Source organism: Symphalangus syndactylus, chromosome 8, assembly GCF_028878055.3.
Source record: "Symphalangus syndactylus isolate Jambi chromosome 8, NHGRI_mSymSyn1-v2.1_pri, whole genome shotgun sequence".
Classification (NCBI taxonomy): domain Eukaryota; kingdom Metazoa; phylum Chordata; class Mammalia; order Primates; family Hylobatidae; genus Symphalangus; species Symphalangus syndactylus.
In genome coordinates this window covers 128,285,704-128,312,665 of record NC_072430.2, presented here as the reverse complement: position 1 = coordinate 128,312,665, position 26,962 = coordinate 128,285,704, and positions in this window count along the sequence as shown.

Sequence of the window (26,962 nt, the reverse complement as noted above, 5' to 3'; positions counted from 1 at the left end):
CAAATTATGAAGGAAAAAGTACAGATGTTAAAATAAAAAACTTAATGGGCAGATTAAAAGGCAGAACAGGCATGGCTAAAGGGAATGTTAATGAATTGGAATCAGAACTGAGAAAATTACCAATAAAAAATAATAATCATGGCCAGGCACGGTGGCTCACATCTGCAATCCCAGCACTTTGAGAGGCCAAGGCTGGAGAATTGCTTGAGCCCAGGAGTTCAAGACCAGCCTGGGCAACACAGGGAGATGCCACTTCAACAACAACAACAAAAAACCCACAAAAAGTTAGCCAGGTGTGGTGGTGCAAGCCTGTGGTCCCAGCTACTCTGGGGGCCAAGATAGGAGGATCACTTGAGCCCAGGAGACAGAGGCTGCAGTGAGCTGAGATCACACCCTTCCACTCCAGCCTGGGTGACAGAGAAAGACCCCATCTCAAAAAAAAAAAAAGAAAAATAATAATCGTATTCATATCAATTGCTGTATACTTTGTACCAGTTATTATAACTGTTTGTATTTGTGAACCCATTTAATCCTCACAAAAACTATGAGGATAGTAGATACAATAGTTCTAGCTTTTTTTTTTTTTGACAGAGTTTCACTCTTGTCGCCCAGGGTGGAGTGCAGTGGCATGATCTCGGCTCATTGCAGCCTCCGCCTCCCAGGTTCCAACAATTCTTCTGTCTCAGCCTCCCGAAGTAGCTGGGATTATAGGCGCCCACCACCGCGCCCAAATTTTTTTGTGTTTTTGGTAGAGACGGGGTTTCACCATGTTGGCCAGGCTGGTCTCGAATTCCTGACCTCAGGTGATCTGCCCACCTCAGCCCGCTAAAGTGCTGGGATTACAGGCATGAGTCACTGCGCCCAGCCAATAGTTCTAGTTTAATCTAGGAACATACCAGTATAAATTTGGGATGGATTATGATCCTAAAGGTACAATTAAAGACAACAAGTAATAACAATTTTGTCTCAGGAAGCCTCTATATTTAAATAACCTGATCCATGAGCCTGATATTAAAGCCATTTAATCTTTAATATCCAAAGAGAAAAGAAGGAATAAAAAGGAAATTCTGAATAGTTTAAGATAAGATTAAAAGTTAGAACTCTGAAGTCAAATGACCTATATTCCAATTTAGGTTCTATTCCTTTTATTCCCTTTATAATATTAGGTGGTTTACATAATCGTTTTTTCCCCTGAATTCTCATCTATGAAATGGGGATATTAATAGGAACTTATATGTTTAGCTTCTAGGACAGTTCAGTTAGGGTATGTCGTCCGTCAGTCAATTTATTATTATTATTATTATTACACTTTAAGTTTTAGGGTACATGTGCACAATGTGCAGGTTTGTTACATATGATCCATGTGGCATGTTGGTGTGCTGCACCCATTAACTCGTCATTTAGCATTAGGTATATCTCCTAATGCTGTCCCTCCCCTCTCCCCCCACCCCACAACAGTCTCCGGAGTGTGAGGTTCCCCTTCCTGTGTCCATGTGTTCTCATTGTTCAATTCCCACCTATGAGTGAGAACATGCGGTGTTTGGTTTCTTGTCCTTGCGACAGTTTACTGAGAATGATGGTTTCCAGTTTCATCCATGTCCCTACAAAGGACATGAACTCATCATTTTTTATGGCTGCATAGTATTCCGTGGTGTATATGTGCCACATTTTCTTAATCCAGTCTATCATTGTTGGACATTTGGGTTGGTTCCAAGTCTTTGCTATTGTGAATAGTGCCGCAATAAACATACGTGTGCATGTGTCTTTATAGCAGCATGATTTATAGTTCTTTGGGTATATACCCAGTAATGGGATGGCTGGGTCAAATGCTATTTCTAGTTCTGAGGAATCGCCACACTGACTTCCACAATGGTTGAACTAGTTTACAGTCCCATCAACAGTGTAAAAGTGTTCCTATTTCTCCACATCCTCTCCAGCACCTGTTGTTTCCTGACTTTTTAATGATTGCCATTCTACCTGGTGTGAGATGGTATCTCATTGTGGTTTTGATTTGCATTTCTCTGATGGCCAGTGATGATGAGCATTTTTTCATGTGTTTTTTGGCTGCATAAATGTCTTCTTTTGAGAAGTGTCTGTTCATGTCCTTCGCCCGCTTTTTGATGGGGTTGTTTGTTGTTTTCTTGTAAATTTGTTTGAGTTCATTGTAGATTGTGGATATTAGCCCTTTGTCAGATGAGTAGGTTGTGAAAATTTTCTCCCATTTTGTAGGTTGCCTGTTCACTCTGATGGTAGTTTCTTTTGCTGTGCAGAAGCTCTTTAGTTTAATGAGATCCCATTTGTCAATTTTGGCTTTTGTTGCCATTGCTTTTGGTGTTTTAGACATGAAGTCCTTGCCCATGCCTATGTCCTGAATGGTATTGCCTAGGTTTTCTTCTAGGGTTTTTATGGTTTTAGGTCTAACATGTAAGTCTTTAATCCATCTTGAATTAATTTTTGTATAAGGCATAAGGAAGGGATCCAGTTTCAGCTTTCTCCATATGGCTAGCCAGTTTTCCCAGCACCATTTATTAAATAGGGAATCCTTTTCCCATTGCTTGTTTTTGTCAGGTTTGTCAAAGATCAGATAGCTGTAGATATGTGGCATTATTTCTGAGGGCTCTGTTCTGATCCATTGATCTATGTCTCTGTTGTGGTACCAGTACCATGCTGTTTTGGTTACTGTAGCCTTGTAGTATAGTTTGAAGTCAGGTAGTGTGATGCCTCCAGCTTTGTTCTTTTGGCTTAGGATTGACTTGGCGATGCGGGCTCTTTTTTGGTTCCATATGACCTTTAAAGTAGTTTTTTCCAATTCTGTGAAGAAAGTCATTGGTAGCTTGATGGGGATGGCATTGAATGTATAAATTACCTTGGGCAGTATGGCCATTTTCACAATATTGATTCTTCTAACCCATGAGCATGGAATGTTTTTCCATTTGTTTGTATCCTCTTTTATTTCATTGAGCGGTGGTTTGTAGTTCTCCTTGAACCTCTTTTTCTTCCCAGTCTTGGGTATGTCTTTATCAGCAGCATGAAAATGGACTAATACACCTTCCTTACAGAAGAATTCCAAATATATATGAGCATACTCTCCCCTCTCTTAATTTCTCTCCCGTGAGTATGGTCTGGACTTAGTGATTCTCTTTGAAAGAATATTCTGATCTAATGTGATGATAATTCATTTCTGTGATACCCTTCCCTGAAACCTATAACCCCAAGTTGATCATGAGAAAAACAGCAGACAAATCCAAATTGATAGATGTTCTACAAACTATATGACCAGTACTCCTCAAAACTATTGAGGTCGTCAAAAGCAAGGAAAGATTGAAAAACTGTCACAGATTGAAGGGGATTAAGAATACATGACGACCAAATGTAATATGGTAACCTGGATTGGTTTCTGAAACAGAAAAAGGGTGTTATTTAAAAAACTGTGAAATTCAAATAAAGTCAAGAATTTAGTGAATAGTGTTGTACCAATTTTAACTTCTCCATTTTCATAATGTACTATTGTGTGTTAGTCCATTTGCATTGCTATAAAGGAATACCTGAGAGTGGGTAATTTATAAAGAAAAGAAGTTTATCTTGGCTCACAGTTCCGCAAGCTGTACAGGAAACATGATGCCAGCATCTGCTTCTGGTGAGGGCCTCAGGAAGCTTACAATCATAGTGGAAAGTCAAGGGGAAACAGAGATATCACGTGGCAAGAGAGGGGGCAAGTGTATCATATGGCAAGAGAGAAGCTAGTTTGTTTGTTTTTGTTTGTTTATTTGTTTTTTTGAGGCAGGGTCTCACTGTGTCACTCAGGCTTGGTGGCACAATCATGGCTCACTGAAGTCAACCTCCCAGGCTCAATCAATCCCCCTGTCTCAGCCTTCCAAGAAGCTGGCACTACAGGGGCATGCCACCATGCCCAGCTAATTTTGTTGTGTGTTTTGTAGATATGGGGCCTCCCTATGTTGCCCAGGCTGGTCTCAAACTCCTGGGCTCAAGCGAGCCTCCTGCCTCAGCCTCCTAAGATGCTGGGATTACATGTATAAGCCACCATGCCTGGCTGACCAGGCTCTTTTTAAATAACCAGTTCTCTCATGAACTCATTACCATGGGGAGGGCACCAAGCTATCCATGAGGGATCTGCCTCCATGACCCAACTACCTCCCACTAGGCCCCACCTCCAGCATTGGTGATCACAGAGACTTATCCACTATCATGGGAATAGCACAGGAAAGACTGGTCCCCATGATTCAATTACCTCCCCCTGGGTCCCTCCCATAACATGTGAAGATTCTGGGAGATACAATTCAAGTTGAGATTTGGGTGGGGACACAGGCAAACCATATCAGACAGTTTATTTTTTGTCCACTTATTTATTATTCAATAATTTATTTATATCGTTATGGACTATGCCTACTTAATTTTGTGGTAATTTTTAAATATAGAGTAACACTCTGGAACTTAAGATCTGGGTTTCTGGCCTTGCTTATTTGAGAATATCTCATGATATTGACCAAAATTTCTTGAACTTTAGTGGCTCCAAATAACATTTAATACATTCTACCTCTTAATATGGATTTGGGAAGCTCCAAACAGTATAGTTTAAGAGGAAACTAACATTTAAGACATTATATGCATCTGAATTTCCTGAACTTTGCTATCTTGACATTTGAAGAGCTGACTTTTGAAATGAATTTTAAAAATTTCCCCTTATATATGTATATATTTTAAGATGTATCTATTGACTATAGATTCAAATACCCCATTATTTGCCTTATTTCAAATTGAACAGCATCTGGACAGAAGAGATGAATGTGTTGCTACAAATATAGGCTTGGTTTAATGGATCTGCAAACCTGATTACTTCCTGAAAAGTAGACTTTTTGAGAGATTCTGTATTTTTTTTGTTTGTTTTGTTTTGGATGGATGAGCAAATTGTAATATTTTCAAAAAGGGAAGAATGAGGCCCTACAAAATTTTCAAATGGTCATTCAATTATTCACCAAACATTTATGGAGTACCTATGCCCCAGGCCCTGTGCTAGGATCTGAGAATATAATTGTGTACTAGAAGGTCATGGCCTCATGAAACTTAGAGATCTATGAGGAGCCAGAAAATACGCAGACAAATGAACAAAATTACTGATTGTGGAAAGAGCTAGAAACCAACTGCTATGTAGATTAAAAGTTTGCTGGCTAGGTGCAGTGGCTCATGCCTGGAATCCCAGTACTCTGGTGAGACTGAGGCTGGAGGATTGCTTGAGCCCAGGAGTTGGAGGTGCAGTGAGCTATGATTGTGCCACTGCACTCCAGCCTGGGTAACAGGGCAAGACCTTGTCTCCAAAAAAAAAAAAAGATATTTTTCTTGAAGGTGAGGAAGTACTTTAGAGGTGGTATTTAGGAATGGCCCCTCTGAAAAGGAACACTTATGCTGAAAGTTCTTCAAAGAGCATTCTTATCATATAAAGCAGGAAGTGCCAAGCCCCTGATGTAAGAAGGGGGTCTAGTGGGTTCTAGAAGCCTCGTAAGTGAGTGAGGTTGAGTGTAGTGAACCAGGGAAGAGATGGAGAGAGGTGTGAACAGATTAAACAGGGGCTTTGGGGTAATGGTAAGGAGTCTGCAATTTATTCTAGGTGTGATTGACACCTACCAAAGGATTTTAAGTGGTGGTGGTGGTCCCAAGACTGAATTATTGTGATTTTAAAGATCACTCTGACTGTGATTTGGTGAATGGGTTGGAGGGGGCAAGAAGGTGAGTAAAAGACTAGCTAGAAGGTTATTGCAAGTTGCTAAAAAAAGTCTTAGGCCAGGCGCGATGGCTCAAGCCTGTAATCTCAGCACTGTGGGAAGCAGAGGTATGTGAATCATGAGGTCAGGAGTTTGGACCAGCCTGGCCAACATGGTGAAACCCCGTCTCTTCTAAAAATACAAAAATTAGCTGGGCGTGGTGATGTGCACCTGTAATCCCAGCTACTCGGGAGGCTGAGGCAGGAGAATTGCTTGAACCTGGGAAACGGAGGTTGCAGTGAACCGAGATCATGTCACTGCACTCCAGCCAGGGCAACAGAGCAAGACTCTATCTTGGAAAAAAAAAAGAAAAAAAATTTAAAAATATCTTAAAGTGAGATAAAAGCTGGTTAGTGCTATTTAACCTGGTGTTTTGCCATACTTATTTGGCCACAGAAATATTTCGTGTGTGCGTGCATGGGTGTGTGCGTGTGTGTGTGTGTGTGTATACATACCTTAGTCAGACTGTGGAATTAGTCTTCTCAAGAACCTACTTGAGAAAATGCTTAAGATATTTCTCCAAATTAATTTTTCTGCTTACTGTTTCTAAACATATGCTCCTGTGAGAAGCATTCAAAAGTATATTCATAGCCTAAAGTGTGAGCATTGCCATTCTGAGTACACTTTTTAATGCATTAAAATAAGAAATACAGTATCTTTCTGATCATGATAATCTTCCTTGGTCTTGACAAATATATTCTTATCGCATTCCTTGATGCTGATGCTAATATGGAGGTAAACAATGCCATCCTGATCGAGGGGAAATTTGGGTCTATAAAAATAGTCATCATTCACACTAGGTACCAGATGTTATTCTAAGAAGTATAACCTTTCCATATATTAAATTATTCAATACTCTTAACAGCTCCATGACTTAGATACTACTATTTCTTTCATTTTTGAGATTGGGAAATCAAAGCCAAGAGAAAGTACATAATTTGTCCACAGTTACAAAGCTGGTAAGTGGCAGAGTTTCTGGGTGAGTGTTGCAAATACTGAAAATTCCCATAAGTGAAACAGAAGTGAGGAAAAGCTGGAAGACGGTCAGAAGTGTAGGGAAGGTGGTGGAAATCAGAAGCATGGGGAAGAACAGCTCCCCTTTAACCTCCTCCAAAATTCTCAGTCCTGAGAGCTTGTGATTTCTGTGTCGTATTTTTCAGGCTCATTGAGCAACTCTGAGGACATCAGTTTTGAAAGCAAGTGAAAGTCTAAGGAAACCTTTCCTTTTTGGTGAACAAGGTAAGCCTGATGGGGTCATGTGATGGTCTGCAACCTCTTTCAACATATCGTATCAGTTAGTATGTCTCTAGCTGCTAGTAACAGAGGACTTCAGCTCCAGATGCCTTAAACACTAAAGGAATTTATCGTCCCACAGAGTTCAAGTTAGGTTGACTCCAAGGTTTGTTAACTGAAGAGCTCCATAATATCTTCGAGAATCCAGGTCCTTTTCATTTGTCTATCCTGTCATCTACAGAGTGGCAGTCTGTCCACCTCGGGGTAGCAAGATAGCTGTCACAGTTCCGTGCACAGATCCTGACACAACAACTGTGAAAAAAGAGGGACTGGCTTTCCTTGATCAAGTGATGAATATATATCTAGCCTTAAAAGAATCACTAGCAAGGTGACATGGTTTGGCTGTGTCCCCACCGAAATCTCATCTTGAATTGTAGCTCCCATAATTCTCATGTGTCGTGAGAGGGACCCGGTGGGAGGTAATTGAATCATGGGGGTGGCTCTTTCCTGTGCTTTTTCTTGTGATAGTGAGTAAGTCTCCTGAGATCTGATGGTTTTTTAAAACGGGAGTTCCCCTGCACACACTCTCTTGCCTGCCACCATGTAAGACATCTTTTTGCTCTTCCTTTGTCTTCCACCATGATTATGAGGTCTCCCCAGCCATGTGGAACTGTGAGTCTATTAAACCGCTTTCCTTTATAAATTAACCCAGCCTCAGGTATGTCTTTATTAGCAGCAAGAGAACAGACTAATACACAAGGAAAACAGGATTGCTGCAAAAGTAAAAAATCAATCCAGATATACCCCTGGACTGGGGATTGGGCCACCTTCCCTGAGCATATTGCATAGAAGAAGGTGGACACCCAGCAAGAAAGAATGAGAGGACGGATGTTAGGGGGGCAACCATGTCTACTACAAGAGCCTTAATATTATATTGGTATTTGTTGGGATTCCATGATATTATTGTATATTTGTACAGAACAGTGGTGTCCTTTTATATAAAAAAAGTTATGGCCTTTTAGTTCTCACTGCTAACAGACACAACTCTGCTGTTTTCATCCTTATTTTTCTTAAAGCTCTTCTGACTTCTAGTGAATTTCTGATACAATCTAATGCACTGTCTTATTATGCCATTTTCCTTCTTTTTTATTTATTTATTTTTCTGATGCATTAATCTGCTAGTTTGAATATATTTTAAAAATATTTTCCTGACCTTAAATGATGAATTGTGGTAAAAGTAATCAACAGTTTTTGATAAAATTCACACCATTTTTATTTTTGAAAAATTTCAGAAAATCCTGATGCAGTCTTTGTGGTTTTTAAACAACCTGAATGAGCATATCTAAGTTAATAAAAAGTGAAATACTTTTGATATTTGAGTGAGTAAAAAATGTAATCTTTTAATCTCTATAAAATTAAAGTTTACAGAGATTTAAAGGATGGTTTTATGAATTAAAAATTAAAGTTCACAGAGGTTTAAAGATGAGGACAACTCCATGAAATGGAGAAAAAAAGAATCCCCAAAGAGGAATTATGTAGGAAGAGGACAAAAAACATTGAAAAAATTATTATTCGAAACCACTCAACTTGGTGTTTTTTTAAAAAATGACTCCTTTTGGCCGGGTGCGGTGGCTCATGCCTGTAGTCCCAGCACTTTGGGAGGCTGAGGCAGGTGGATCATGAGATCAGGAGATAGAGACCATCCTAGCTAACACAGTGAAACCCCGCCTTTACTAAAAATACAAAAAATTAGCTGGGTGTGGTGGCAGGCGCCTTTAGTCCTCGCTACTCAGGAGGCTGAGGCAGGAGGCCTGGGTGATGGAGCGAGACTCTGTCTCAAAAAAAAAGAAAAAGAAAAAAATGACTCCTTTCTCACAAAATTAAAATTAAAAGTAAAGTGACTGATGATATCCACATGCCAGACTGAGAATCCTCATAACTCTAGGAGTCACAGGTGGAAGAGACAAGTACTTCTTCATATTCATTGTCAACTAAAGTGTCTGGGAACTTTGCAGTTTTTCATTTTGGGCTATACTTGAAAAACTTTAACATGTATGACTTGAATGTATATTGAATGAATTTGACATTAATGATTTTTTTCCTTTGCCTTGATCAAAGATGAAAGAACAATTAAGAGCTGTTTCAACCCCTTGGAAACAAATTAGGAATATTTGAGCAATTAACATTACAAAATCTCTTGCTTTTGAAACCCCCTGCAGCAAAGAGTTAATGCTTGAACTATTTAAAATTCAGTGGTGGTTAAGAAGGCAATTACAGGGCTCTTTCTCGTTACTACAGTACCATATCAAATTTTCCTTAAGCAGATTTTCATTATTCCAGCCTGTTTTTTAAAAACAGGGTTTCTAATTTCCTTGCAATTTCAGGTGCCTTGTTTAGCATTTTTACCCATTTTTTTTGCAATTATACTGTGGGCTACCTTGCATACTGTCATATTTCTGAACTAAAATGTTAGATGCAGAAACTCTCATTTTTCCTCCATTTCTTATAAAAACAATTCCCCCAGTCTCCTGTGTGATCCTACTCTCAACAGTGAGGAAAATAGGACTCTAATTTTATTCACTTCTTGTAATAAATGTGTTCTTGATGGAAATTACCACCATAATCCACAAACGGTAGTAGAGCTCAAACTGTGTGAAAAACAATATGATATATATGTACCAAGAATGCAAAATTTGCCAATTGGGGCAGACAGCCCCAAACAAACATCAACAAAACAACTCTATAAGGAGGATAATAGAGGAACCACAGACAACTGGGTGCCCTTAGACTGCTAGGAGAGCTTGCTAAGAGAAAGTTTGCTAGGGAAATAAGATCGGAGTTGAGTCTTGAAGAAAGGGAGGGAGGTTTCCAAGCAAAAGAAGGGACAAAAGGCATATAGAGCAAAGGTTGTGTGCTATGAAATCAACTATTTATTTAGGATATCTTTTCTAATACTGAGAGGCATTTCATGAGCTAGAAAATCCCCATGGTACATCTCTCATGATCACTTGTCTTTGTTTTATCAGCCCATTTCCCCCTCCACATCACTCTCTGCTCTTTTTCTTCCCATAGCAGCAAGTACTTTACATAAAAACTCTTCAAAATACATTTCCCTTGTACATTTCATTTTGTTGTTGTTGTGTGACTATTTGCAGATAATATGTCTCCTGATGTCTTCCCTACATTGGAAAAGGAAAGGCTCAGTGGTACTCTTTTTTTTTTTTTTTTTTTGCCTCCCCCAGGATTGACATTATCTTCTTTATCTCTTGTCATTGTCTCAGGCTCCATTTCTTGAAAAACTGTGATGTTCTTATGTTGGTTGTTTGACAACTTCCAGTGCCTACTTCTTCGCATCTATAGTTTGTGATCCCGGGTTTCAAGAACTTGTTAGCGTCTACCATAGCCATGCACTGGACTTCAGTGATTTTTAAAAGGACGATTTTTGCCCTCTTCTTGCATAATTCCTCTTTTGAAATTTTTTGCTTCCCACTTGGTAGAGTTGTGTTCATCCCATCAATATTCAAATTTATTCTGTTTGTTCTTCCAGTGCCTGGAAATGTAGTCAAGTCTTCCTTTGCTAATTAGAAGTTGGATTGCATCTCTCTTTCAAAGCCACTTAACTTTCTGTTTAAGAAAATACAACTCCATTCTCACAACAGATATAGCCAAGAACTCTGAGTCAATCTTGACCAGTTGTAGAGTAACAGTCATGAAAGGCTGTTGATGTTATACAAAGGCTATAGAAAAATTAGTTAGACGTTTTTTCCAAGTTGTGCTCTTTTCTCCCATGGGTCTCTGAATCATCTGCATGTACTTGAATGAGAGGGAGAAGGGGTGTTCACTTTTCTTTGAAGACTTTTACTTTCTTGGTTCCATATACAATTAAGTCTGTCACATTTTTAACAGATGATGCACCAACAGATGAGGCAGGCTTCTCGAGTTGCTCAAGGGGCCATATCTTGTGTAACATAAGCAAGTTGTGACCTTAGGAAAAATACTTGATCTTCTTTGTCTCAATTTCCTTATCAGTAATATGGGGAATAATAATAGTACCTATCTCATCTGATCATTGAGCCCAAAACAACCACGTCCATCTAAAAAATCCAGATGCTTCTAAGGGATTTGCTCTCACTGTCCTGAGAATATTAGAGAATTTGTCTTTTAAGATCATCTTATTAAGCTGTAGTTCTTTGGAAAGAGCGGTTAGATCATGTCAGATTACCTTGTATTAAAATAGATATCCCCCTATTCCTAACCAGCTTGTTTAAAACAATAATAAAATAATAACAACAATAATAAAAGCTTATAAAGTGACTGTTTGAAATAATATTGAGCCACGGTAATTTTCTTCAGGAGAGTAACTAGAACATTTAATCAATCCCAGAATAGATTTTTTTATTAAATTGGTTGGAAGGAGCATTTTATGTTTCAACATAGAAGACACTTAACAGATGTATGCAGAACTAAAGTGAAGCCTTCATGGAGATTTACTGGCTTCACTGCTCATTGTAGAAAACTTGTTGGATGAGAGCCTAGCCCAGAGCTGTTTACCTATTAATTACTCAGCATGGGTGGATTACGTGATGGATCTGTATTTGGGTTTTTTTTTTTTTTTTTTGAGACAGAGTTTTGCTCTTGTTGCCCATGCTGGAGTGCAACGGCATGATCCCACCTCACTGCAACCTCGGCCTCCTAGTTCAAGCAATTCTCCTGCCTCAGCCTCCTGAGTAGCTGGGATTACAGGCAAGTACCACCATGCCTGGCTAATTTTGTATTTTTTTATAGAGACGGGGTTTCACTATGTTGGTCAGGCTGGTCTTGAACTCCTGACCTCAGGTGATCCACCCTCCTTGGCCTCCCAAAGTGCTGGGATTACAGGTGTGAGTCACTGTGCCCAGCCTGTATTTGGGTCTTATACCAGCCATACAAAGGGTTTCTGAGACAACTCTCATTTATGTCTAGGAAACCTTGTACACTTCTTCATTTGCATTTTTAAAGTTCTTTTTAAATTTATTTTTTATTTCAATAGGTTTTTAGGGAGAAGGTCGTGTTTGGTTACATAAATAAGTTCTTTAGCAGTGATTTCTGAGATTTTGGTGCACCCGTCACCTGAGCAGTGTACACTGTACCCAATATGTAGTCTTTTATCCCTCACCCCCTCCCACTCTTTCCCCTGAGTCCCCAAAGTCCAATGTATTATTCTTATGCCTTTGCATCCTCATAGCTTAGCTCCCAATTATGAGTGAGAACATACGATGTTTGGTTTTCCATCCCTGAGTTACTTTGCTTAGAAAAATAGTCTCCAATTCCATTGAGGTTGCTGCAAATGCTTTTTTATGGCTGAGTAGTATTCCATCATATATGTGTGTGTGTGTGCACGTGTGTGTGTGTGTTTACCACAATTTCTTTATCCACTTGTCAACTGATGGGCATTTGGGCTGGTTCCATATTTTTGCAACTGAAAATTGTGCTGCTATAAACATGTATGTGCAAGTATCCCTTTCATATAATGACATTTTCTTCTAGGTAGATACCCGCTAGTGAGATTGCTGGATCAAATGGTAGATCTACTTTTAGTTATTTAAGGAATATCCACACTGTTTTCCATAGTGGTTGTACTAGTTTACATTCCCACCAACAGTGTAAAAGTGTTCCCTTTACATCACATCCACACAAACATCTATTATTTTTTGATTATGGATATTCTTATAGGAGTAAGGTGGTATCTATTGCATTATGGTTTTGATGTGTATTTCCCTGATCATTAGTGATGCTGAGCATTTTTCCATGTGCTTGTTGGCCATTAGTATATCTTCTTTTGAGAATTGTCTATTCATGTCGTTTGCCCACTTTTTGATGGGATTGTTTGCTTTTTTCTTGCTGGTTTGTTTGAGTTCTTTGTAGGTTCTGTATATTAGTCCTTTGCCAGATCTGTAGATTGCGAAGATTTTCTTCTACTCTGTAGGTTTTCTGTTAACTCTGCTGATTATTAAAAAAATTGACTGGAGTTGAGCATGCTGATGGAATCCCATGCTGTTAGAATTAAGCAGGCAGTGAACAAGAGATTGAAAATAGAGTAGAGAGAGCGCCTACTGACAGAAGGGCGCCAGAAAAGGGAGAAAGAATAGGGTCCATATTAGAGATAAATGGATATACTGTGGATTTAGGATAAGACACAGCTTTTCCATTGTGACAGGAAAGAAGGAGCAGGCTGGGTTCGAGTGGGTACATTTGTAGAGCTGCTTTAGAAAATCAATGGAGCTCTTGTCTGATATCACCCATTTTCCTTGTGAGATGGGAGGTGAGACAATTTTCAGGGAGTGGATGGGGGGAGATGTGAGTGAAAGGGGATGAAGCAACACATAAGTTTAAAACACCCCCTCTGGGGAATGGAGCAGGATACAGGACTAGGAGGTGATAAGGTCCTGTGTGTCAGACTGTCATTAGTGAGCAGCCGTCATACATGCTCCAAGATTTCATCAGCAGAGGCTGATGACTAGGCTGGAGGAAAGGCAGATGGTTGGACTGACCTAGAATTGCATGATTGATTACTTACACCACACTTGTCCCTTCCTGCCTCCTAATGGAATGCGGTTTTTGTTTAGTAACTACTCTTCTCAGATTAGACATCTACTTCACATGATGTTTCTTTTACCAGTGACTAATTTGGGCAAGAGCATGAACATGTGATGTAATTCCAGGCAATGAGGTGGATTCCACAAAGAGGGAAATATTTTCTTACTTTTAAAAAATATTTAAGAAAGATATGGTTTGACCGAGTGTGGTGGCTCATGCCTGTAATCCCAGCATTTTGGGAGGCTGAGACGGTTGGATCATTTGAGGTCAGGAGTTCCAGACCAGCCTGGTCAACATGGTGAAACCTCGTCTTTACTAAAAATACAAAAAAAGAGTTAGCTGGGCATGGTTGCACACACCTGTAATCCTAGCAGTCCGAGGCAGGAGAATTGCTTGAACCTGGGAGGTGGAGGTTGCAGTGAGCCGAGATCACGCCACTGCACTCCAGCCTGGGCGACACAGGGAAAGGCTTGTCTCAAAAAAAAAAAAAAAAAAAGATGGTTTATTTTCTACCTTGGGAGGTTGTTCTATTTGCAAGCGATGCTTGATGAACTAGCCTAAAGACAACGTGACATAGAAGGATTCAGTAATGAAAGGGAACTCTGCCCTTGATAAGTCATTGATTGACCCAGTGCCCTTCTTGTTACATGAGACAATCTCCTTTCCTTACTGTTTATGCCTTTTTGAGCCGACATATCAACGTCCTTGGTGCCCTTTGTGCCACTATCTTTCCAATGTCCTCACTGAATGTGTCAATTCTACTTGAGGATATTGGCTGGATCTTGCTTGCAGTGGTGGATCCTGTGGTCTAAGTTGGAGAGGGAAGGAAATAGCCCAAGCTTGATGACAGGAGCAGGCTGGACCCTGCAGGAAAGCAGAGGACATTGGGTCTGAAAGTCACAAAGAAGTCAACGAAACAATGTCTTAGAAGCAGTTGAGTGAGAAAGATGAAAAGCCTGAAGAAAGGGGCCTAGCTAAACTTATTCAGATGATCAGGATTTTCCTAATATTGTCATTTTGGCGGCTCCATGTGCTATTTCTGTGAGTATCCCTACCAAGGAATTAATATAGAATCCTGTCAGCAGAAGTGGGTGAGGCAAGAGTATTTTGTCACCTTCCATATGTTTTGGAAATAAAGAAGAAAAATGATATAATCCAGAGAACATTTGCAGGGAGATTTGCTTTTAATAGGGAGCTGCAAATAGTATTTTTTTTTTCTACCAGGCTCCATGCCAATTGGAGAAGGTGACAATTAGCAAGGCACACTGTTGTCCACTCTTATACATTTATAGCCCAAGCTTGATTCACAGGAGCTACAACACAGCGTAGTTACTGTGAAGTGGAGCATTTTTATGTGGGACATTTACTTTTAATGGAAAAATTTGTGCTATGACATTCATAGCATAACGGCCTGACTGCTCCTGCCTTCCCCATTTCTTTCACTGATGCCATTTTTATAACAGGTTGTTCTGGAAATAGGACCCAATGTTTTATTCATACTTTACGTAAAATGAGGACTACTGAGTTCAAAGGGAAGTTGTGTTGCATTTCTGATGAGGGGCCTGTAATTGTTCCTTATGACATACAGCAAGTATTTGCATCTTCCCACTGCTGCTTGGCTGCTTCCTACTAAGTGGCACATCTTACACTCTATTTCTTCCTCTAGAATTTTCCGATTTGTAAGATGCATAAATAGGACAAGTAATTTCCCATAGAAAAAAAAATTCACTACATTCTTTTTGAATAGTCTTGGAGTCTTCCTTGATTAATGTTGTGAAGACATTTTGGCCTTCTTTTTAAATCACCTTTCATTTTTTATTCCTAGAAGATTCATTACTTAATTGTCCCAAACCCTCTACTATGGCAACTTACTCAATGGCTTTTCCTGTGTCCTTGTCCTTCAGCAATTCAGTAATCTAGCAATAATGGAGCTCATGCAGTATTCATGTTAAGCTACCCTTGATTAAAAATTTCTTAATGAGTTATCCTTATGGTCATTTAGGAAGAGCATGGATAGAAATAGAGATACTTGAGTTCAAAAGAATATTATCAACAATGGAAGACAAAGCAGCATAATGCATGTTTGGGTGGGGGTATATTTTATTGCACTTTTTCCCCACGAGGTAGATGATAACAAACATGGCTTAATTTGTTCTAAGTACAGTCTAATTCTATCTAAAAGCAGATGTTATTTAATTTTAAAAGGTTTACAAATTTATTTATTTGTGATTTAGAAGGTATATTAGTCAGGGTGGGCCAGGCCATGCTGTAGTAACAAATAACTGCAGCAATCATATATCTATTTTTCAATCAATGTCTGTCAGGCAGGAAGTCTCTGCTAATGGGTAGTCACTCAAAGACCCTGGATGATGGAAACTTTGTGTCAACGTCATGTGCTTTCAGGATTGCCCCACTGGAGGCAAGGAATGACATGAATTATGACCTGGTTCTTTTCATTGGCCAGATGGTCTCCTGGCCATGCCCTAACTTCGAGATAGCAGAGTGCAACTCCAAGTGTGCTCAGAAGGCAGAGAGCCAGAAATATTTACTGAATAGAACTTAGAACCTTCACAGAAGCAATGCATTCTCATTGAAGAAAATTTGAGAAAGTAGAAAAGCAGGTCAAAATAATTGGTCTTAGTCTACTTAGGCAGCCATAACAAAACACTGGGTGGCTTAAATAACCAATTTATTTTCTCACAGTTCTGGAGACTGGGAAGTTCAAGATCAGCATATGAAACGATTTAGTTTCTGGCTTCCAGATGGCCACCTCTCACTATGTCCTCACATGACCTTGCCTCTGTGCGTGGGTGTGGAGAGAGAGAGAGAGAGAGTGAGCTTTTTGGTCTCTCTTCTTATAAGGACACTAATCCTGTCAGAATTGGGCCCCTCACTGTAATTACCATATTAAACTTTAATTACTTTCTAAAGGCCTTATCTTCAAACATAGTCAAATTGAAGATTACAGCTTTAACATATGAATTTTGAGGAATGTAAACATTCAATCCACAACACAAATGTTACCTGTAGTTGCAATTTCAGTAAGAAGAAAGACTGAATGGGTGTAGAAACTCTTCTCACTCCAAGTAATTGAAATACTGGTTCAATTACAATAAATACTTATTTGAGTTTGAAAGAAATGACTTTTCAGAGATTAAGAAGAAATGCAAAGCCAAAGGGGAGGCGTTAGGAGAAGCTGATTTTCCAGGGACCCTCTCTGGATGTAGACTCTAGGGACTGGGGATTTAAAGCCCATTGGGGAGCAGAAAAAAAGGCTCCAAGGTGGAGCTGTGATACAGTCCATCTGTGAAAAGAGGACAGAAAATCTTTGCCCACCAGATTGGAGAAGTGACAAGAAAATGAACTGTCTACCTGGGGAAGAAACAGTATCCTGTGACAAACTGAAACTCTAATTCTGTTCCATAGGGCTGCTGCATGGTCTGATATGACCACTCACTTAATTCAGGGTTCTAAGGAAAGAAATTAACATAAAAACTGGATTTAGGCCAGGCGTGGTGGCTCACGCCTGTAATTCCAGCACTTTGGGAGGCTGAGGTGGGCGGATCACAAGGTCAGAAGATTGAGACTATCCTGGCTAACATGATGAAACCCCGTCTCTACTAAAAATAGAAAACTCAGCTGAGCGTAGTGGTGCGCGCCTGTAGTCCCAGCTACTCGGGAGGCTGAGGCAGGAGAATGGCGTGAACCTGGGAGGCAGAACTTGCAGTGAGCCGAGATAGCGCCACTGCAATCCAGCCTGGGCGACAGAGTGAGACTCCATCTCAAACAAACAAAAAACAAAAAAAACTGGATTTAATCTTAAGAGAATCCCCAGGTCCCCAATAGAATAAAGTATAATCACTCTTTAAGGAACCTGGTACAATTGGCAAGAAAATCACTTGAAATCTCATCATCCGGAGACAAAATTGATTAATGTTAGTAATAGTGCCTCAAGGAATTTGTCTACATATAGAGTTTTTTAATATAGTTGCTACCCTAATATTTTGAATCATAAAAAGCAAGTTTTTCTGCAAAGGAAATATGGCTATATCCTGCTGCCAAAAGGAAAAAAACGAAGAATTCAAAGCTAAAGATAAACATAGAAAAGGATGAAGAAAGAAAATATGGCTCAATAAGAACTCAAATGATGCTTTTGTCCCCAGTATGTGTAACAAGGGCAAAATCATTCCCATTCAATTGATTTACATAGGTATTTCTCTCAGCAAAGGGATTTTGCAATCAACTCAACCCCCTCCACATCAATGTCTCCTGATTTCCTCCTTTATGTCTAATTACACTGGAAGCTGAGTTATTTCTCCAGAGCGTCTTTCAGGAATTTGTCAAAGGGATTATATGTCTCGAGGTTGTTGGATGAGTTCAGTGTCAACACTTCTGCTCTTCTTGTGCAGGAGGCATAATGGGGACAGGCTGAGCTGCGAGGATGACAGTTTGCTATTAAGCAGCTTCAGTTTCTTTTCAGAATTCTGTGGGTTACTTCTGTGATCTGCTAATCCTTAAGCACAAAGCACACCCTTCTCTTGGGCAGGGTGGACACCTTTCCCCCTTCAATGGTGGCGAACACTACATGTTGCCAGGTGTTGGTGGTTTGGAGAAGGCAGCTGCTCGCCTGCCTCTCTCATGAGTTCTAACCAAATGAGGCTCAACATAAAGAGCCAAGTGGGGATTAAAATGCAGGTTCTGTTTGTTAAAATAATAAACCCTTGTCTGAAGAATTCCACAGCACCTCCCTTGTCTTAAATCTAGGGTTCTAGACTCATAGGACTCTGACCTCCTGGCTCAGTTGCCAAAGGAGAAATTAGAATAGCAAATATGGATTGCTGGCCAGGCCCAAGAAGTCTGCTTCCTGCACTGGGGCAGATATTACTGGTGTTCATCAATGTTTCCATTTTCCATCTCCTCCTTAACACATGGAAGACCACATTTCTCAGCCCTCTTTGAAGTCAGGCAGAACCGTGAAGTCACAGCTCTGGCCAATAGGCTGTAGCAGGAATTGGAATGGTCACTTCTGGGCTGAGGCCAAAATGCTAAGTGTGATAGATAGGCTGAACCACAGGCAACTACAAAAGCTTTACCTAGTAGGCCTTATGGAAGGTAGGTGAGGCTGTCCTCCTCACACCAGACGTAGTGCACGACCGGTGCATTGCAGTCTCTGGAGGAAGTTGTATTTAAGGAATAAGGCTCCCAGCCAGGCACAGTGGCTCATGCCTGTAATCCCAGCACTTTGAGAGGCTGAGGTGGGTGGATCACCTGAGGTCAGGAGTTCAAGACTGGCCTGACCAACATGGTGAAACTCTGTCTCTACTAAATACAAAAAAATTAGCTGAGTGTGATGGTGCATGCCTGTAATCCCAGCTACTTGGGAGGCTGAGGCAGGAGAATCGCTTGAACCTGGGAGGTGGAGGTTGCAGTGAGCCAAGATTGCGCCATTGCACCCCAGCCTGGGCACTAAGAGCAAACGGTCTCAAAAAAAAAAAAAAAAAAAAAAAGACTAAGGCTCCTCAACCCCCAATTAGAGCTGTTATGCATGTTTGCATTTGTAGTCTAGGAGCCTCCCATTTGGAGGCCTCCAAAAAGGGGTGGGGGATTAAAAACAGTTTTCTCTACTCTGACTCAGTATTTTTCGCACTTCTAGCCTCTCCTCCTCCTCCTCCCAGCCCCCAAGAGCCAAAAATGACAGGAGGCTTTTGTCCAGGGAGGCTCTCCGCTTCCCCTCAATCTGGGTTGCATATCATCTGATCCTAGCCTGGTGCTGTTCCCTGGGGCAAAATGGAAGGCTGTGGGATCAGGCACCTTTTGCTGTACATAGAGTCACATCGCAGCAAGTAAATAAAGGCTTAATTGTTTTTTGTTTTTTGTTTTTCCGGGGGGAGAATTGGCATCTTCTTTTTTTATTTTTATTTTTTTATTATACTTTAAGTTTTAGGGTCCATGTGCACAACGTGCAGGTTTGTTACATATGTATCCATGTGCCATGTTGGTGTGCTGCACCCATTAACTCGTCATTTAACATTAGGTATATCTCCTAATGCTGTCCCTCCCCCCTCCCCCCACCCCACAACAGGCCCCGGTGTGTGATGTTCCCCTTCCTGTGTCCATGTGTTCTCATTGTTCAGTTCCCACCTATGAGTGAAAACATGCGGTGTTTGTTTTTTTTGTCCTTGCGATAGTTTGCTGAGAATGATGGTTTCCAGCTTCATCCATGTCCCTACAAAGGACATGATCTCATCATTTTTTATGGCTGCATAGTATTGTTACTTTCAGTTTGGTGCATTGTCTTAGTTGACCACCTGACACCTGGCAGCTCTCTTACACTCTCTTCTCCTGTTGTGGTGAACCTTTGAGTCTTGTGCCTGGTGGAGATGTCACAAGAACGAAGCAGCCTGGGATCTAGAGCAGTAATGTCGGAGAGATTCCCAGACACAAAGCAGCCTTTGGAGAGGGAGAAATAAACTTTTTTTGAGCCGCTGAAATTTTGGTGCTTTTACTCCAGCATATCAAGGCTTAGCCTAACTGCAATGTGTATCAGACTAGAAGTGGTAACATCTATGGTTCTAGAACTGTAGATAGGTCCAGGATGGTGAGAGGGTTAAAAAGATAGAGATAGTCCAGCATTGAGTGACTTTCAAGGCAGAGGTTATGGTTAAGATGGTCCAACGAATATCAGCCTCTCCCTAGACTTTCCAATTATATGAGTTACTCCTCACAATGGGCAAGAGAAAGTCAGGAGGTGGCGAGGAAGAGAGGGAAAGTGTTAAATCAATGTCGTTCCCTTTGTGGGGGCAAAGCAGAAATTCTATACTGGATACTGTGCTGCTCCAGTCCTCAGATATGAGAGTTTGTAACACCCCATCAGCTGAGCCACCCAGTTTGGCACAGGCATCAGCTGAGGGTGAGCGGAATCTCAAATGGGTGGTGGACAGGAAATGAGAGTTTCAGTTATGACCTCAAGGTCAAATGCAGCAGCAGGAGCTAGAGTTTGTCTCACAAACTCTTTAAGTTCCCCAGAAACCAAGACCAACCAGAATCCTGAAGAAACTGTTCCCAGATGGATCAAATTTATGATATGACACCTATAAGTCTGAGTGGCCCAAGGGGTGGACTGCAGTGAATATCGAGGTGCGCCACCCCGTTCCCTACTTTAGGGTGAATATACCCTTTCCCTGGCTGCTGGGAATACCGACTACTTACAGCTCATAGCTGTGCTCCTCTGTGGACACTGCTCTCAGCCACGGGACAACTGCCTCACCCAAAGCCATCCCCTTTCTGCACAGATGGTCTATGGGATACAAAGTCCTGTCCCCCTTGTCTTCCTTTGCGAAAACTCTGAAAGGTGCTCTTAGCTCCAGAGTTCACCACAGGAAAGACAGAGGCTGCAGGGGCCATCAGGTTTCCAGCCGGCTTCTCTCTGCCCGTTCCTGCCTTCTTCATTTCCTTACGTCTCACTGAAGCTTCTGCATGCTTTTCTCCATTCCAAAGTCTGGTCCCAGGGATCCCAACCTAAGTTAACTTCCTTCTATAGAAAGCAGAAGGGAAGTATGAGAGGAAGATATCTTGGGCTCCCAAAATCACTAAGGAAAATTCAAGGTGGAAACTGCAAAGGGCCAACTTGCCTCCCATTCTATTCAAAGTTATCCCTCTGCTCAGTGAGATGGACGCATATCTGATTGCCTCCTTTGAAAATGTTAATTGGAAACTCAAAAGAACGCAACAGTTTGTGTCTCACTTATCTGTGACCTGGAAGCTCCCTCCGTGCTTGAGTCTTCCTGCCTTTGCTGCAAGTTGTCTCGCTGTTCCAGATCAAGTCAATGTAGTTCTTACATATATTGATTGATGTCTCATGTCTCCCTAAAGTATATAAAACCAAGCTGTGTCCCGACCACCTTGAGCACCTGTCAGGACTTCCTGAGGCTGTGTCACTGGTGTGTTCTCAACCTTGGCAAAATAAGCTTTCTAAATTAACTGAGACCTGTCTCAGATTTTCTGGGTTCACGGAAGAACACATGTTGCCTCCCAATACCAGATATTTCCTACTTAGAGCTTTGGAAAAGAAATGAACTTATATGGGGAGCATCTGATATGTGCCCTGCACTGAGTTTTCTTTTTTTTTTTTTTTTTTTTTTATGTGATTCTCATATCCTGGTGTGGAAAAGAAACTGGAGATGAAACGAGTTGCCCAAGGTCATTCCCTAACTGTCTGACTGCAAGCAGCTCATTTCTCCACTCTGATTTTTTGACAGAAGCTGCAATCGGATAAAAGAAACCCAGACAAGAAATCTATACAGACATGGAAATATACTATCAGAGTGCCAGGCAAAGCACAAATCTCCCTGGGGGTCAAGGTTCAGTTGAGTCTACCTAAACGTGTTGTCCAGTGGATGCAGATGACATGCTGAGCAGGGCTCCGTCGGGCCTCCAGCTCCCTGCTTATTTTGAGGGAACTGATTTTATTAGCTCCTTACCCTCACAGCAAACTGGCCTTTCCCTGTTCTTTTCTGCTTTCTATCTCCTGCCTGCCACCCATTGTATTTTTTATTATAAAGCCGATTCAGAAAGCATTGTTAGGAGTAAAAGAGCCTCTGTCCAACAGGATTGACCTTATTTTTCTTTTTTTTGATGTGAGAAGTTTTTCCAGGAGAAAATGTGTTAGAGTCAAAATCTCATCAATGGGGTCCTGAAAGAGGTGACATTCCCTGGTTCCAAAATCAAGTCTTCAAATATTTAAGGTGATGGATAACCCAAGCACACCAATTTGATCTTTTTATTTATTTTTTCTTATTTTTTATTTTTAGAGACAGGGGCTCGCTCTGTTGCCCAGGCTGAGGCACAATAGTGCAATCACAGCTCACTGCAGCCTTGAAGTCCTGGGCTCATGTAATCTTCCTGTCTCAGCCTCCTGAGTAGCTGGGACTACAGGTGCATGTCATCCTATCCAGATAATTTAAAAAAATTGTTTTTTCATAGCAACAAGGTCTCGCTATGTTGCCCAATCTGGTCTCAAAGTCCTGGCTGCAAGCAGTCCTCCCTCCTTGGCCTCCCAAAGTGTTGGGATTACATGCGTGAACCAGTATGTCTGGTCTACTGATTTGATCTTTACAACCTATATGAGTACATTAAATTATCACATATATCCCAGAACTAGGTACACCAATTATGCATCAATTAAAAAATTTTTTTAATTAAAAAAATGAGATTGAGGCAGCAGGATTGCTTGAGCCCAGGAATCCAAAACCACAGTGAACTGTGAACACACCATTGCACTCCAGTCTGGGCAACAGAGTGAGACTCTGTCCCTAAAAAACAAAACAAAAACAAAAACAAAAAAACCTTCAAAAATAAAATACCGCCTTTTATTTTAAAATCTCTTAACTGGAATACTCAGGGCATTTAGTATTCTGTTTCTTTTAATTTGTCACTAAAATTTTTCTAAGTACATGTGGATAAAAGTATGAACCCAGTTTTCTGCTTGAGTTTTAATATAGTGTAAATGATTCAAATTAAATGTCTCTGACAATTCAGAGCCTTGTCTCAAAGCAATCATTTGAAGCAAAACAAAACTTGCTTAATGAAAACTTCTAATTAGTTGTAGTTTAGTAAATTGATGTTTTACTGAACAGATTAAAATCAAGTACGGTGGCTCATGCTTGTAATCCCTACACTTTGGGAGGCCGAGGCGGGCAGATCACCTGAGGTCAGGAGTTCAAGAACAGCCTGGTTAACGTGGTGAAACCCCATCTCTACAAAAATACAAAAATTAGCTGGACACGAGGGCGGATGCCTGTAATCCCAGCCACTCTGGAGGCTGAGGCGGGAGAATTGCTTGAACTTGGGAGGCAGAGGTTGCAGAGCCAAGATGGCAGCATTGCCTTCTAGCCTGGGCATCTCAAAAATAAATAAATAAATAAATAAAGCATTCTATTGTATAAAAATATCATGTTGTATACCTTAAATATATACCAAAAATTATATAAGTAAATAAATAAATGCGAGAGTTCTAAGTTACATGTCTTCAGATGACTTGGGTTATAAAATGAAAAAAAAATTCCCCAAATGGAGCTGACTGGAGGCAACTTTTTAAAAAATATATATATATTTAAAAAAAAACATGCAGATATATTTTTAACTTTCCAACGGCAGATGTTTGGTAAGCCTGTTTTCATAGAACTACAAGTTTCGGTGAACTTCTTTTCTGTTATTATTGTGCTTGCCCTTCTTCTTTATTGGTCATTATCCATTTCCTTTGGACACATGCAGGGCTGTTCAATTTCAATGCAGCAAGTGTTATGTCTCCCCGTGGTAAGCTCCCATTGTTTTACATTCAGGAAATTTTCCTTTGGAGGTTGCTTGTGGAGCTCTTACAAAGGAACAACAGGACCCAAGGAACTGACAGATGTTATCCTTGTCAAGGAGAAGCTCTGACTCTATTAATATTTAACAGATTGCAAAATGATGAAAATAGGCAAATTTACTTTCAACTTCAAATCCTTTGCATTCTTAAAACTAAGAAAGAGACCAGGCTAGGCGCAGTGGCTCACGCCTGTAATCCCAGCACTTTGGGAGGCCGAGGCAGGCAGATCACCTGAGGTCAGGAGTTTGAGACCAGCCTGGCCAACATGGTGAAACCCCATTTCTACTAAAAATACAAAAATTAGCCAGGTGTGGTGGCAGGTGCCTGTAATCCCAGCTACTCGGGAGGCTGAGGCAGGAGAATCGCTTGGACCAGGGAGGTGGAGGTAGCAGTGAGCTGAGATCACACCACTGCACTCCAACCTGGGTGACAAAGTGAGACTCCGTCACTTTCGAAAAAGAAAGAAAGAGGCCAACAATCTTTGTTAAATACGTCACTTGTGTAAAAGGTGAAGTAACAATGATAAAGATCGATACAAGGTTTTTAGGGTATAACTTGTTTGAAAAGCTGGAGTAAAATTAAATAATCAAGGTCAACTCTGAGAGCCCTCATTCTGTACTGCAGATAATTTGGACCACTCCACTTGGTTTGTCTTCAGTAGTCCTGTTCCCATTTTTATTTTAGGAATTTCTTCTGAGATCACTTGGGCCTCCTCAGTGAAATTCTTAGACCAAGCATCCAACCATAGCACTGGAGCTGAAAACTGCTGGCCCCTGACGCAGCCCTCTGAACTATTTTGTTTGGCTACTGCTGAAATGTAAATATTTTGAATTTGAATGCCCTTAGGCAGGAAAGGCCATTGTCACTAGACCATGGTTCTCAAAACTCCTTTATCTGAGAGAACTCAGAGCCCTCTGAGTTTGAAACCCCTGTCCTCATTCCCCCAGCGTGAGATACGGTATTTCCAGCACATATTAAAATGTAGAATTTATGGAATATTAAAGGTGAAAGGGATGTTGTTAGAGGGACTAGTATGTAGGAATATGTGGGGGAATCTGGTAAAGGGAAACGAGCCCCATAGAGATTAAGCAAATTAACACCAGAGCTGTTTAGAAACTTAGATTTCTCAATGAAGACTCTCATTGCCCCCCATGCAGTTTCCATTCCCAGAACTGTTCATATAACCATTACCAAATGAATTCAAGTGTCAGTATCATGGTGGATGGTCTTCCAATCTGCTCACTTGATTTATTCATTCATGTATTCCGTCATTCATTCATTCATCCATTTAAGAGGTAGAACACTGTAGTGGTGAAGAGTGTGGATTCTTGAACAAGGTTGCCTGTTCCCATCATGTACTATATGTGTAAGCTTCCTGATCTCACAAACAGGATCATAGCTGTATCTGCCTCATATGCATTTTGCAAGGTCTGACTGAGTTCACAAATATAAAACCTTTAGAATAGTTTCTCACACTTGGTAAGTACCAAATATTGGCAATTATTATCTATTCATTCATTTACCATGCATTAAAGGAATATTTTCTATGTTCTAGGCACTGTGGTAGGTCCTGAATATTCAACTGTGAACAAAACTTAGTGACACTTTTCAAGAAACTAACAATCTAGTAGGGTGGGGTAATCTGAGCCCAAGCTGTCTTCTGGTATTCTGGTCATTAATGGGCCTTCTCAGGGCTGGCCATCATTGTGCAATTGGAAGAGTTTGTTTCAGCTGTTCCTGTGCCTCATTACTGTAGCCTTACCTTCCTTCTGAGTAGAATTCATTGCTCCATTCTCTGACTGCTGACATGGTACTCCCAGTAGGGATTACTCAGGCTCTGCAAAATAAAGAGATTGGACTGTATTCAGCTCTAAACTCCAACCCTTTTATTTGCTGACTTTGTCCTGGTCACAGACCAGTTTTGATGGACTTAGAGGAAGATACGTGAGAGATGTAGCCCAGTACCCTCACTGCACAGTAGAGCAAACTGAGGCCCATAGACATATGTGTGTCCAATATTGCATAGTTGGCCTTATAGGAGGAGGTGGGAAGGAAGGTCAGAACAGAAGCTGGGTTTCCTGTTGTCACTTGGGGACTTTTTCCACTAACCCCCTGCCCCTACGCTAGTGACTTGAATGGGGTCATACTTCATGTTTAACCTTGTTCATAAAACAAAGGTCTCCCAGAGCTCAGATGGGAAAAGAGGAATGTTGCTGGGTCATATCACTAACGATCTGTCTGTTTTTATTATTGTACTCATGCTAGAAGTGAGACATTCTCCACTCCTTTGAGAATGCAAACTGTTAAAAATAGAACCTGCTGATACACGAAATCATGTATCATGTATCAGCATGGAATGGGGGCCTTACGTCTTCACATAGGTGGCATTTCTTTTTTTTTTTTTTGACAGAGTTTTGATCTTGTCACCCAGGCTGGAGGGTGATCTCGGTTCACTGCAACCTCCAGCTCCTGGGCTTCAGCGATTCTCTTGCTTCAGCCTCCTGAGTAGCTGGGATTACAGGTGTGTGCCATCAAACCCAACTAATTTTGTATTTTTGTTAATTAGAGATGGGGTTTCACCATGTTGGCCAGGCTGGTCTTGAACTCCTGACCTCAGGTGATCCGCCCGCCTCAGCTTCCCAAAGCGCTGGGATTATAGGTATGAGCCACTGCTCCTGGCCTAGGTGTCATTTCTTAAAAAAAAAAGATTGTAAAGAGGACAGTAAAATTGGTAAGCTTGTTTATTTTGGTAATGAAATATATTTTTCTGTGTGTCTGATAGTTGAAACTGAAGTCTTTTGAGAGAATCACCTGAAGGCTCAATGCACATATTGACTTGATAAACCTCCTATTCCTAGGGACATGGCCTATTTCTCATGTGCAAACATGACGGATAGTGTGTGCCTTTTCTTTTTAGAAAAACATATATCCTTTCTTTACTGCGGAGCAGAAATGCTCTTTATTCTTGGTTGCCATATTAAGTTAGGAAATGTAGGGTGGAGGAGATGCT